At 43.8% G+C, this 12,460-nt stretch overlaps 1 long non-coding RNA gene and 2 other non-coding genes across 3 annotated transcripts; all 3 read right to left on the bottom strand.

Annotated features, from left to right (window-relative positions):
• Positions 1-4,744: 4,744 nt before the first annotated feature.
• LOC129538379 (uncharacterized) lies at positions 4,745-7,148 on the bottom strand. Its single transcript, XR_008682207.2, has 3 exons — positions 7,029-7,148; positions 6,177-6,213; positions 4,745-5,314 (listed from the first exon to the last, which is right to left on the bottom strand). It is a non-coding gene; the product is annotated as an uncharacterized LOC129538379 (long non-coding RNA).
• Positions 5,392-5,595, bottom strand: LOC129538730 (small nucleolar RNA SNORA73 family). The gene has a single exon (XR_008682279.2). It is a non-coding gene; the product is annotated as a small nucleolar RNA SNORA73 family (small nucleolar RNA).
• On the bottom strand, positions 6,316-6,519 carry LOC129538731 (small nucleolar RNA SNORA73 family). The gene has a single exon (XR_008682280.1). It is a non-coding gene; the product is annotated as a small nucleolar RNA SNORA73 family (small nucleolar RNA).
• Positions 7,149-12,460: the final 5,312 nt, after the last annotated feature.

The following is a 12,460-nucleotide window of genomic DNA, read 5'->3' as shown; positions in this document are numbered from 1 at the left end:
CATCTTTGCATGAAATGTTACCTTGGAATCTCTAATTTTCTTGAAGAGATCTCTTGTTTTTCGTATTCTATTGTTTTCCTCTATTTCTTTGCACTGATCACTGAAGAAGGCTTTCTTATTTCTCCTTGCTATTCTTTGGAACTCTGCATTCAGATGCTTATATCTTTCCTCTTCTCCTTTGCTTTTCACTTCTCTTCTTTTCACAGCTATTTGTAAGGCCTCCTCAGACAGCCATTTTGCTTTTTTGCATTTCTTTTCCATGGGGATGGTCTTGGTCCCTGTCTCCTGTACAATGTCACGAACCTCCGTCCAGAGTTCATCAGGCACTCTATCTATCAGATCTAGTCCCTTAAATCTATTTATCACTTCCACTGTATAATCATAAGGGATTTGATTTAGGTCATATCTGAACGGTCTAGTGGTTTTCCCTACTTCAATTTAAGTCTGAATTTGGCAATAAGGAGTTCATGATCTGAGCCATAGTCAGCTCCTGGTCTTGTTTTTGCTAACTGTATACAGCTTCTCTATCTTTGGCTGCAAAGAATATAATCAATCTGATTTCGGTGTTGACCATCTGGTGATGTCCATGTGTAGAGTCTACTCTTGTGTTGTTGGAAGAGGGTGTGTGCTATGACCAGTGCATTCTCTTGGCAAAACTCTATTAGCCTTTGCCCTGCTTCATTCCGTGCTCCAAGGCCAAATTTGCCTGTCACTCCAGGTGTTTCTTGACTTCCTACTTTTGCATTCCTGTCCCCTATAATGAAAAGGACATCTTTTTGGGGTGTTAGTTCTAAAAGGTCTTGTAGATCTGCATAGAACCGTTCAACTTCGGCTTCTTCAGCGTTACTGGTTGGGGCATAGGCCTGGATTACTGTAATATTGAATTGTTTGCCTTGGGAATGAACAGAAATCATTCTGTCATTTTTAAGATTGCATCCAAGTACTGCATTTTGGACTCTTTTGTTGCATGATGGCAAACCACTTCAGTATACTTGCCTTGAGAACCCCATGAACAGTATCAAAAGGCAAAATGATAGGATACTGAATGAGGAGTCCCCCAGGTTGGTAGGTGTCCAGTATGCTACTGGAGATCCGTGGAGAAATAACTCTAGAAGGAATGAAGGGATGGAGCCAAAGCAAAACCAATACCCAGTTGTGGATGTGACTGGTGATAGAAGCAAGGTCCGATGCCGTAAAGAGCAATATTGCATAGGAACCTGGAATGTTAGGTCCATGAATCAAGGCAAATTGGAAGTGGTCAAACAGGAGATGGCAAGAGTGAACACAGACATTCTAGGAATCAGTGAACTAAAATGGACTAGAATGGGTGAATTTTATGGTGTAGTGGGTACTAACTAGCTGAATACAAAAGGTGAAAACAGCTAACACTTCCCGAGGCGTGGAATGATGTAGTTTGAGTACAGGTCCTGCAGTCAACTTTCTTGCTCAGATGCATGCTTTGCCACTTACTGGCTATATAACTTGGGCAAGTTCCTCAACTCCAAGTTCAGTCTCCACTGCAAAATGCGCAAACACTGTACCTACTTTACAGGGGTGCATGGAGTACTAGATGAAGTAATGTACGTACCTTACCACACTGCCTTGTTCAGTTAGTAGTATACCTTGATACAGTTTTGGAGATGGGTTTAAATCCTGGCTCTATTTCCTAGTTAGCTGATCTTGGAGGGTACTAATCCCTGCATCTCCCCCTTTCTCTCCTGGATAGGTAGGGTTCCAAGCAAAGTAAGAGCTTGATTTAGTAGGTAATTTACCTTTGGTGCTAAGACTTTATTCAATAAAACTGAATGGATCAGTTGGTGTAGTCACTCACACAGAGACAGACATCCTGCAGTGTGAAGTTAATTTGGGCCTTAGGAAGCATTACTATGAATAAAACTAGAGGAGGTGATGGAATTCCAGCTGAGCTATTTCAAATCCTTAAAGATTATGCTGTTAAAGTGCTGCACTCAAACAGCACTTCAAAGCACTTTATGAAGTCGCCAGTTGTTTGCTTTTAAATCAGAATTTCCCTGCAGGTTCATTGTACTTAGCAGACTAAATTTTCTACAAACATTAACACTAATTCTCCTTACAAATCCAAGAAGTAGGTACTTTTAGTGTCCCCACGTTTCCCAGGTGGCAAAGTTGGTAAAGAATCCACCTGTCAATGTAGGAGACATGGCTTTGAGCTCTGGGTTGGGAAGATCCCCTGGAGAAGGAAATGGCAACCCACTCCAGTATTCTTGCCTGGGAAATCTGATGGACAGAGGAGCTTGCTTGGCGGGCTACAGCCCATGGGGTCAGACACAACTGGGCATGTATGAATACATTCTATGCAAGAGCCCATGGATTGAGGCAGAAAGAAGTTAAGCAGCTTGCCCAAGGTCACAGGGACTACAAGTGGTATCAGGATTCAAATTCAGGCAGTCTGAGTTTAGCAACAACTGATATGACTATCAAGGCCTATATGCAGAAAAAAGCCAGAACCTGTTTCAGTCTAAGGATAGGTGTGTTGCAACCAAAGTTCAGCAGAAAGGATGTGACCAAGGTTTGCTTGAGTGAAAAGCCCCTAATGTTGGGAAAGATTGAAGGGAGAAAGGGATGACAGAAGATGAGATGGTTGGGTGGCATCACTAACTTGATGGACAGGAGTCTGAGCAAGCTCCAGGAGTAGCCTGACATGCTGCAGTCCATGGGGTTGCAGACTTGGATACTGGAAAAAATCCCACCTAGACACCTAGAACCTGAGAATTTATACTAAAAACACTATTCAGATTTATTGTGCATCTACCATCCAAAAGCATTTATGTGGGAATGAGGCCAAAATGTGAACTGGACACAACCCTGGGGGTACAAATCGAGGGCCAGTCCACTTCCTAGTTGTAGATTTGGGCAATTATTTTTCTCTTCCTTGGTTTCTCGGTAAAAGCAGTCAGATTAATACCCACCTCCTGGGGTTGTGATTAACATATGCTAAGTACTTAGAATCTGAATTCAGGCACAAGTGTTGCTACTTGTTTAGGTAATGACTTGTATCCGTTCCGTTCAGTCGCTCAGTCGTGTCCGACTCTTTGCGACCCCATGGACTGTAGCCTACCAGGCTTCTCCGTCCATGGGATTTTCCAGGCAAGAATACTGGAGTGGGCTACCATTTCCTTCTCCAGGGGATCTTCCCGACCCAGGGATCGAACCTGGGTCTCCCGCATTGGAGGCAGACGCTTTAACCTCTGAGCCACCAGGGAAGCCCATGACTTGTATAGCTAGCCATAAAGCAATCCAACAGGCTGAGGATGAGTTGGTCACCACCTTAATAGATAAGAACCTGAGCCAATGGAAGATAGTGGAGGATAGAGGAACCTAGGGAGGCAGTCCCAGAAAAAAAGACACAACCTATTCTTTTACCCTCTTGGCATTGAATCTGAACATTCCTGTTTGTGCCACAGCCCACCAAGTTAAAAAATTCCCTTATGCTGCTGCTAAGTCACTTCAGTCGTGTCCGACTCTGTGTGACCCCATAGATGGAAGCCCACCAGGCTCCCCCGTCCCTGGGATTCTCCAGGCAAGAACACTGGAGTGGGTTGCCATTTCCTTCTCCAACAGAAAGCTAGCGTCCTCAAAATTAAACTCCTAGACGTGGCAGTTTTCTCGGACGTGAGCAAAAACGTGCCTATCTCAAAGGTCACATTGGCCACGATGGGCACCCATCTGTCTGAATGTTCTGTCCCGCCACTCGGTTTACCAAGCTTCTTTGCTATACAATAAACCCAAACAGCAAACAAAAAGTATACTAAAAAAAAATTCCCTTATACCTGACCCCAATGGCTTCTAAACAAGGTATTCCACCTCACCATCTTGTAAAATTCCCTTTTTATGGCCACACTGAAGATCTACTCTACCTTCTAGATGGTTCCCCACTCATCCCCATCCTTCAGGGTTTCATGACTTTCCCATAATGCTGCAGCCTATAAAGGGCTTGACAAAGTTCTATTGTGACTCAAGCACACCCCTTTGACAGAGGGGCAGACTATGACCTCTCAACACCTCTAAGTTAGAAAAGTATAAATCTATAAAATTTTATGCTTCCCAGGTGGTGTAGTGGTAAAGAACCTGCTTGCCAATGTAGGAGACTGACAGAACCCTCACACAGAACTCCCTGGCTTACACTGCAGGGAATCTGGGTTTTATCCTTAGTTAAGATATGGAGCTCGGTGGAGTTGCTTCTGAAAGAAAGGACATGGACAGCCTTCTGGAGACTGACAATTTGCTTTATTTTCCAGGCGCTATTATTATATAGTTTTACAAGGAATTAAGACTTCAAAAGCTATAACAATATGACAAAAACCCAAGACACCTGCAGAATGTTGATATCATCAGGTTTACATAGTTTTACTAGACACCCTGTCTCCACTTCTAAGTGTAATTCCCAAGCTCCAAGTTAGCTATTAATCATGGTTCCCAGCACACCTTTGGATTATCTCAAGGACTACATGTGCAGGGAGTGTTCCTTAAGCTAAATGCCAATTGTTAAGGGCTGAGTGAAACAACTTCAAATGACAAGATGTTTATGAGAATGTTGGAGACGTGCCCTGGGAAACAGTGAGGCTGGCCCTTCGCCGTTGCCTCTGGTGAGGACCTTCTCCTCTGGCAACCTCTTCCTCAGTTTCTCAACAAGTTAAGGGACTAAGATTCTACCAGCAGAATGATGTGACAAAAACAGAACAAAACCCCCAAAAGACCACACAAATACATATATAGTAATCTTTATTAAATTCACGATTACATTAGAAATTGATGAATTTAAGACATGCAGATTCTCATGGGTACCTACATTCCACTTTTAAGACTGTTAGATAAAGAGGTCAGTTATCTTAGTGCTATTACATCAAATTTTCACCAGATAGGAAACCTGAAAAGGTCTCTCAAGCCTTCTAGGTCACTATACTCTAAGACCTGCCCATACAGTCTCTGGCATTTCTTATAAATTTCAGTAAGTGCCTGGGCAACAGAACACTAGAACTCTGCTGGGTTTTAAGGTGCAGTTCCAGGGGTTAAATATCATACCTACACACTTCCAAATCTCTCAGGCTTATCTTCAATTAATTACTCACTTTACTTGGTGTTTCTGAAGGTAAAGAATCTACCTGCAATGCAGTAGGATCTAGGTTCAATCCCTGGGTCAGGAAGATCCCCATGGAGAAAGGAATGGGTTCCACTCCAGCATTTTTGCCTGGAGAATTATCTTTACTAATCTCCCTGTCAAAGACAGACTCCAAAGCACTGCTAACTGTGAAGTTGGTGAGGCTCCTCTTCTCTCCTGAAAATGACATTAAAAGAAAAAAGGATTAGATTCATTTGTACAATCTTAGTTCACCTTTAAAATTTTTGTATATGGGATGTTTCCTGCATGGTTTGTCTCCTCAGTCATTGTCCATAGGACTCTGAGAAGCTGTAGGAATATGCAGGTGCAGACTCAAGGCCCAGCTTCATCTCCAACGTTGTGGAAAGGGACTGTACATCATTGGGCAGAGCCCTATGCTCCCGTATGCCACCTGGACAGAGCCCAGGGAGAGTGACCTCCTGAGGTATCCACGTTGGAATATCTGAACAGTATCAAAATATTAAACCAAAGTCAGCCTAGGCACTCAGCTAACACAATAGGCTATACAGTACTGTAAACTCCATGGAATTGGCTATATTGTAGTGCCATGTAGTAAGTCTACAACGCTTCTCACAGAAAGAAGTCTATGTAGCAGACTTACTGTACCACTCTTGAAGAGATGACATTTCCCTTCATCTTCATCCCTTCACACCTATACTTGAACCAAGTAAAAGTCCACAGGATTATAAACTGCTCACAAATTCAAAGTTCTTATTAGCTATTGACTATTTTATGTTTTATATATTAGTCACTTTCATAAGTATGATGGAGCATATGCCCAATTTCACTTCTAATATCATAGACTCAATCCTTAGTTCTACCGGACTGAGCAGATACACACATTACACAGCTCAAGAATCATGAAAACTTTGCTGACTTTGGTTAAATCACTTTGTCAAAATTAGTCCATCTGCAATATAAATCTCTCTATCAGAAGTATTTAAGAAGTGAAAATGAATTTTGTGGAACAAAATTAGCAAACACCGATAGGCCAAAATCAATTCATAGGTCTACTCACCTCAAATCCAGTTGTATTTGGAATCCCAAACGAAATGCTGCAAAAGAGGGAAAACTTTAACCCAACTGCACAGCACAATGGGCTAAAAGAAAAAAAGTTGACTTCGGAGCAACCCAGATCCGGACAGATTGCTCCAGAGAGCTGTTTCCTGCATGGTTTTTCTCCCCAGTCATTGTCCACAGGACTCTGAGAAGACGTAGGAATATGCAGGCGCAGACTCAAGGCCCGGCTTCATCTCCAACGTTGTGGAAAGGGACTGTACATCACCGGGCAGAGCCCTATGCTCCCGTACGCCACCTGGACAGAGCCCGGGAAGAGTGACCTCCCGGGGTATCCACGTTGGTCGCAATACTTTAAGTAGCAAATGCAAGCAGTTAAGGCGATTATACAGTTAAAGACCAATAAGTCTATCATCAAAAATTAAATTTTATCCCCAAAGAAAAAAATAAGTGGCAGTTGAGCCGTTTCTAAATCAGTGAATCAAACAAAATGCCCTGTCTGCAACTCTACTGAAGACGCTAACACGCCAGGAGGCGGCATAACGGCGCACTAGGAAATGAGGGCGCTGCGCACTCAAGCTTTTCGGCGTGGAGGACGGCAGTCCTGCAAGCCCTCGAGTTCCGTCGCCAGCACCCTTTAGCTACGGCCAAGACAGGCGCCGCGCGAGGCCTCTGCGACACACGCCCAACCCGACCCGACCTACCCCACCCCATTTTCTGCGAGCAGCTGTCGATGGAACAAACGACGAAGACTCGGAATCATTCTAAATAGTACGATTCCCACAGAAAAGGCAGACTGGCCGATCCCATAGCAGATAAAGCGCCCAAGAAGCCGACAGTTGGTCCCACTCACCAAAAGTGAAGAGAGCAGGACGAGAATCTCTCCCGAAAAGACCTCAGAAACGCACGGCATCGGTATTTATAGCTCCTGGAACCAGCGGAAGTCAAGAAATGCCTATTGCGCCTGCGTCGCGACATGCGCAGTTAGGGAATTAGAATTTCGCTAAGGGTTCTGGGAACCCACTGCAGGTTAACGCCCCTAACCTGTCTCAGCGGCATCTCGCGATACTAGAGTCTTCCCGCAGTACCTTGAAGGAGCGTGCTGGTTTCAGCAAGTGCATTTAGGCGGAATGTTAGTAGGTCAGTCGCTCAGTCGTGTACGACTCTTTGCGACCCCATGAACTGCAGGACACCAGGCTTCCCTGTCCATCACGAACTCCCGGAGCTTACTCAAATTTATGTCCATAGCATCGATGATGCCGTCCAACCATCTCATCCTCTGTCATCCCCTTCTCCGCTTGTCTTCAATCTTTCCCAGCATCAGGGTCTTTTCCCAGTGAGTCAGTTCTTCACATCAGGTGGCCAAAATATTGGAACTTCAGCATCAGTCCTTCCAATGGATCAGTTCAGTTCAGTTCAGTCGCTCAGTCGTGTCCGACTCTCCGCGACCCCATGAATCACAGCACGCCAGGCCTCCCTGTCCATCACCAACTCCCGCAGTACACTCAAACTCATGTCCACAATGGATATTCAGGGTTTATTTCCTTTAGGATTGACGGGTTGGATCTCCTTGCAGTTCAAGGGACTCTCCAGAGTTTTTCCCAACACCACAGTTCAAAAATATCAGTTCTTCAGCGGTCAGCTTTCTTTATGGTCCAACTCTCACATCCATACATGATTACTGGAAAAACCGTAGCTTTGACTGGAGGAGCCTTTGTCCGCAAAGTAATGTCTCTGCTTTTTAAAATGCCGTCTATGTTAGTCATAGCTTTTCTTACAAGGAGCAAGCATCTTTTAATTTCATGGTTGCAGTCACCATCCGCAGTGATTTTGGAGCCCAAGAAAATAAGGTCTGTCACTGTTTCCATTGTTTCCTCATCGGTTTGCCATGAAGTGATGGGACTGGATGCCATGATCTTCGTTTTTTGAATGCCTAGTTTTAAGCCAACTTTTTCCACTCTCCTCTTTCACTTTAATCAAGAGGCTTTTAGTTCCTTTGCTTTCTGCCACAAGGGTGGTGTCATATGCATAGGTTATTGATATTTCTCCTGGCAATCTTGGTTCCAGCTTGTGCTTCATTCAGCCTGGCATTTCTCATGATGTTCAGTTCAGTTCAGTTCAGTTCAGTCGCTCAGTCGTGTCCGACACTCCGCGACCCCATGATGTACTCTGCCTATAAGTTAAAAAAGCAGGGTGACAATATGCATCCTTGATGTACCCCGCTCTCAATTTGGAACCAGTGCCTTGTTCCCTGTCTGGTTCCAACTGTTGCTTCTTGACCTGCATACAGATTTCTCAGGAGGCAGGTAAGTGAGTGAAAATCGCTCAGCCGTGTCCGACTCTTTGTGCTCCCATGGACTATAGAGTCCCTGGAATTCTCCAGGCCTGAATACTGGAGTGGGTAGCCTTCCCCTTCTCCAGGGGATCTTCCCAACTCAGGGATCAAACCCAGGTCTCCTGCATTGCAGGCGGATTCTTTACCATCTGCGCCACCAGGGAAGCCCACTCTTGAAGAATTTTCCACAATTTGTTGTGATCCACACAGTCAAAGGTTTAGTGTAGTCAGTGAAGCAGATGTTTTTGCTGGAATTCTCTAGCTTTTTCTATAATCCAGTGGATGTTGGCTATTTGATTTCTGGTTCGTCTGCCTTTTCTAAATCTAGCTCAAACATCTGGAAGTTCTCGGTTCACATACTGTTGAAGCTTAGCTTGGAGAATTTTGAGCATTACTTTGTAAAACAATGCCACTCTTCTCTATTTTTTAAAATAGTTATTTTTAATACAAATACATTATCAATTAATGTAATGGATTATTATTTTGAAATGTATCATATATATTTTTAAATTTTCTCAGTTTTTAGTACAGTATCAATAGATATCACCTACAGATACAACAGTTCTTTGGGGTTTTGAGTAATGTTTTAAATTATGAAGGGGTCACGAAACAAAAAGGTTTGAGAACTAGTAGTTTAGAGGAAGAAAGACAAATAATTCTGCTACTTTTCTGGTGATATTATGAGTATTCAGTTGCCTTTCAATCACTCATTCAGTATTTCCATAGTGGATATGACAATTTGCTAGACATTGTGCTAGACATTGGAAATTGAGATGAACCACTTTTTCTGTCCTTGAGAACTCACAGTGGAGGAAACAGACATGACAGCAAATTATCCTACTACTTGATAAGTGATGTATGGCATAAACACGGTATTCTGAGGATAGAGCAATTGAAAAATTGACTAAAGGCTGAGAGGGTTTTCCTGGGGAGTTAAAATTTGACCTAAAACTTGAAGGAATAGTAGAAGAAAGTGTTAAGTAGCTCAGTCATGTTCAACTCTTTGAGACCCCATGGACTGTTGCCCGCCAGGCTCCTCTGTCCATGGAATTCTCCAGGCAAGAATATTGGGGGGTTGCCATTCCTTTCTCTGGGGGATCTTCCTGACCCAGGGACTGAACCCAGGTCTCATGCATTGCAGGCCTATTCTTTACCATCTGAGGGCTTCCCTTGTGGTTCAGCTGCTGAAGAATCTGCCTGCAAGCGAGAGACCTGGGTCTGATCCCTGGGTTGGGAAGATCCCCTGAAGAAGGGAAAGGCTACCCACTCCAGTATTCTGGCCTGGAGAATTCCATGGATGGTATAGTCTATGGGGTTGCAGAGTCAGACACGACTGAGCGATTTTCACGTCTCTTCACTTCACTTACCAGCTGAGCCACAAGGGAAGCCCAAGAATACTGGAGTGGGTAGCCTATCCCTTCTCCAGCAGATCTTCCCTTCCCAGGAATCGAACTGGGGTCACCTGCATTGCAGGCAGATTCTTAGTAGAAGAATAGCAGAAGGTTGTAGAAGAATAGTAGAAGGGTGAAGTGCAGATGATGACAGCATTCTTGGCTGAGGAACTGGCGGGTCTGTGGTCTCCCAGGAAGGGTAAGGGGTCAGCTTGATTAGGAACATCGAAAGAACTGCCTGGACTTCTCATGAGCATGAGAAGTAGTCAAGAGCTGGATACAAAATAACTTGTAGTCCAAGCAAAGTTTAAGTTTTATCCTGTAGGTATCTAAGGGGCAGTAAGTTTTTTTTTTTTTTTTATTTACAAAAAATTTTTGACTCTGCTGGGTCTTCGCTGGGCTCATGCTTTCTCTACGTGGGTGAGCAGGGGCTACTCTCTACTTGTGTTGCACGGGTTCTAGGATGCTCAGGCATCAGTACTTGTGGGCACGGGCTTAGTTGTTCCCAGGTAGGCAGAATCTTCCTGGACCAGGGACTGAACCCATGTCCCTTGCATTGGCAGGCTGATTCTTAACCATTGGACTGCCAGGGAAGTCCTAGGGGCTAATAAGTTTTGAAATAAAAGGATTGCTATGACTCTCTTTGCCTTTTAGAAAGGTTACTCTAGTGGCAATATTGGAGGATGGATTGGAGGTTATAAAGTCCCGTTAAATTATGCTGGCTTCAAACCTGAGTGGTAAATAAGGCAAGAGGAGATAAAGGGACTGAGATATTTCCGGGGTAGAGAATTCTGCAAGGTAAGAGAGGAACTTGCAAATATAGTAATACCAAAGTTTTAGATTTGGAATGCCAAACATAGTAATACCAGATTTTCACATTTGGGACTCTGAACATATTACGATCTCTAATTCTGATAATTGATAAAGTAGGCGGTAGAGGTAGTAAGGTCCACACATGAGGTGCATGTTTTTGTTGTTGTTAACCTCACTGAGTTGTGAACTGCTGCAAACACTTCTAGAGACAACACATGACCTCAAGAAGGTAATGGCAGTTTGAGGTCTCTTTGGAGGGCTAGTAGAAGGAAGATAAGGGAGCAGGTGGAGCCCAATGACTCGAGCAGTTCTGGCTCATGGTTTCTCTTAACCCTAGCTAAAGGGTGGTATGCTAATCAAGACCAGCCTCTGAAGTGAAAAGTAGAAAGTGAGTCATTGGTGGGGCTACCTGGGTTGAAACTGGGCTGTTTGCCAGAGTGGAATACATGAGCTACAAACTGTCCTATTTTTGTAATGTCAGCCTAAGGCCTAATTATATCTGGTCCATATACAGTAAGTCCCTTTGGGGAACAATTGGTCAGGATGCACTTGCTTTTCCTTGAATATATGTAAAGGATGATTACATAATTTGCTTTGACTTTGGGGAGGTAACTCACCTCTGAAGTTCTTCACTGGTTAAATGAGTGTATTTTTACTTACCTTCCAGACTAGGTGGGATTCATAAAACCTAGGGCTACACAGGCTTCAGCAATATGTGAACTCCCCGATGTTCGAGCAGGTTTTAGAAAAGGCAGAGGTACCAGAGATCAAATCGCCAACATCCGCTGGATCATGGAGAAAGCAAGAGAGTTCCAGAAAAACATCTATTTCTGCTTCATTGACTATGCCAAAGCCTTTGACTGTGTGGATCACAATAAACTGTGGAAAATTCTGAAAGAGATGGGAATACCAGACCACCTGACCTGCTTCTTGAGAAACCTGTATGCAGTTCAGGATGCAACAGTTAGAAGTGGACATGGCACAACAGACTGGTTCCAAATAGAAAAAGGAGTACGTCAAGGTTGTATATTGTCACTTTGCTTGTTTAACTTATATGCAAAGTACATCATGAGGAACACTGGGCTGGAAGAAGCACAAGCTGGAATCAGGATTGCTGGGAGAAATCTCAATAACCTCAGATACGCAGATGACACCACCCTTATGGCAGAAAAGTGAAAGTGAAGAGGAACTCAAAAGCCTCTTGATGAAAGTGAAAGAGGAGAGTGAAAAGGTTGGCTTGAAGCTCAACATTCAGAAAACAAAGATCATGGCATCTGGTCCCATCACTTCATGGGAAATAGATGGGGCAACAGTGGAAACCGTGCCAGACTTTATTTTTTTGGGCTCCAAAATCACTGTGGATGCTGATTGCAGCCATGAAATGAAAAGACGCTTACTCCTTGGAAGGAAAGTTATGACCAACCTAGATAGTATATTAAAAAGCAGAGACATTACTTTGCCAACAAAGGTCCGTCTAGTCAAGGCTATGGTTTTTCCCGTGGTCATGTATGGATGTGAAAGTTGGACTCTGAAGAAGGCTGATCGCCGAAGAATTGATGCTTTTGAACTGTGGTGCTGGAGAAGACTCTTGAGAGTCCCTTGGACTGCAAGGAGATCCAACCAGTCCATTCTAAAGGAGATCAATCCTGGGTGTTCATTGGAAGGACTGATGCTAAAGCTGAAACTGCAATACTTTGGCCACCTCATGCGACCAGTTGACTCACTGGAAAAGAGTCTGATGCTGGG

This window comes from Moschus berezovskii, chromosome 2 (assembly GCF_049115385.1).
Source record: "Moschus berezovskii isolate FMDL1 chromosome 2, NW_MosBer_1.0, whole genome shotgun sequence".
Lineage (NCBI taxonomy): Eukaryota > Metazoa > Chordata > Mammalia > Artiodactyla > Moschidae > Moschus > Moschus berezovskii.
This window is presented reverse-complemented; position numbering and strand designations above follow the sequence as displayed.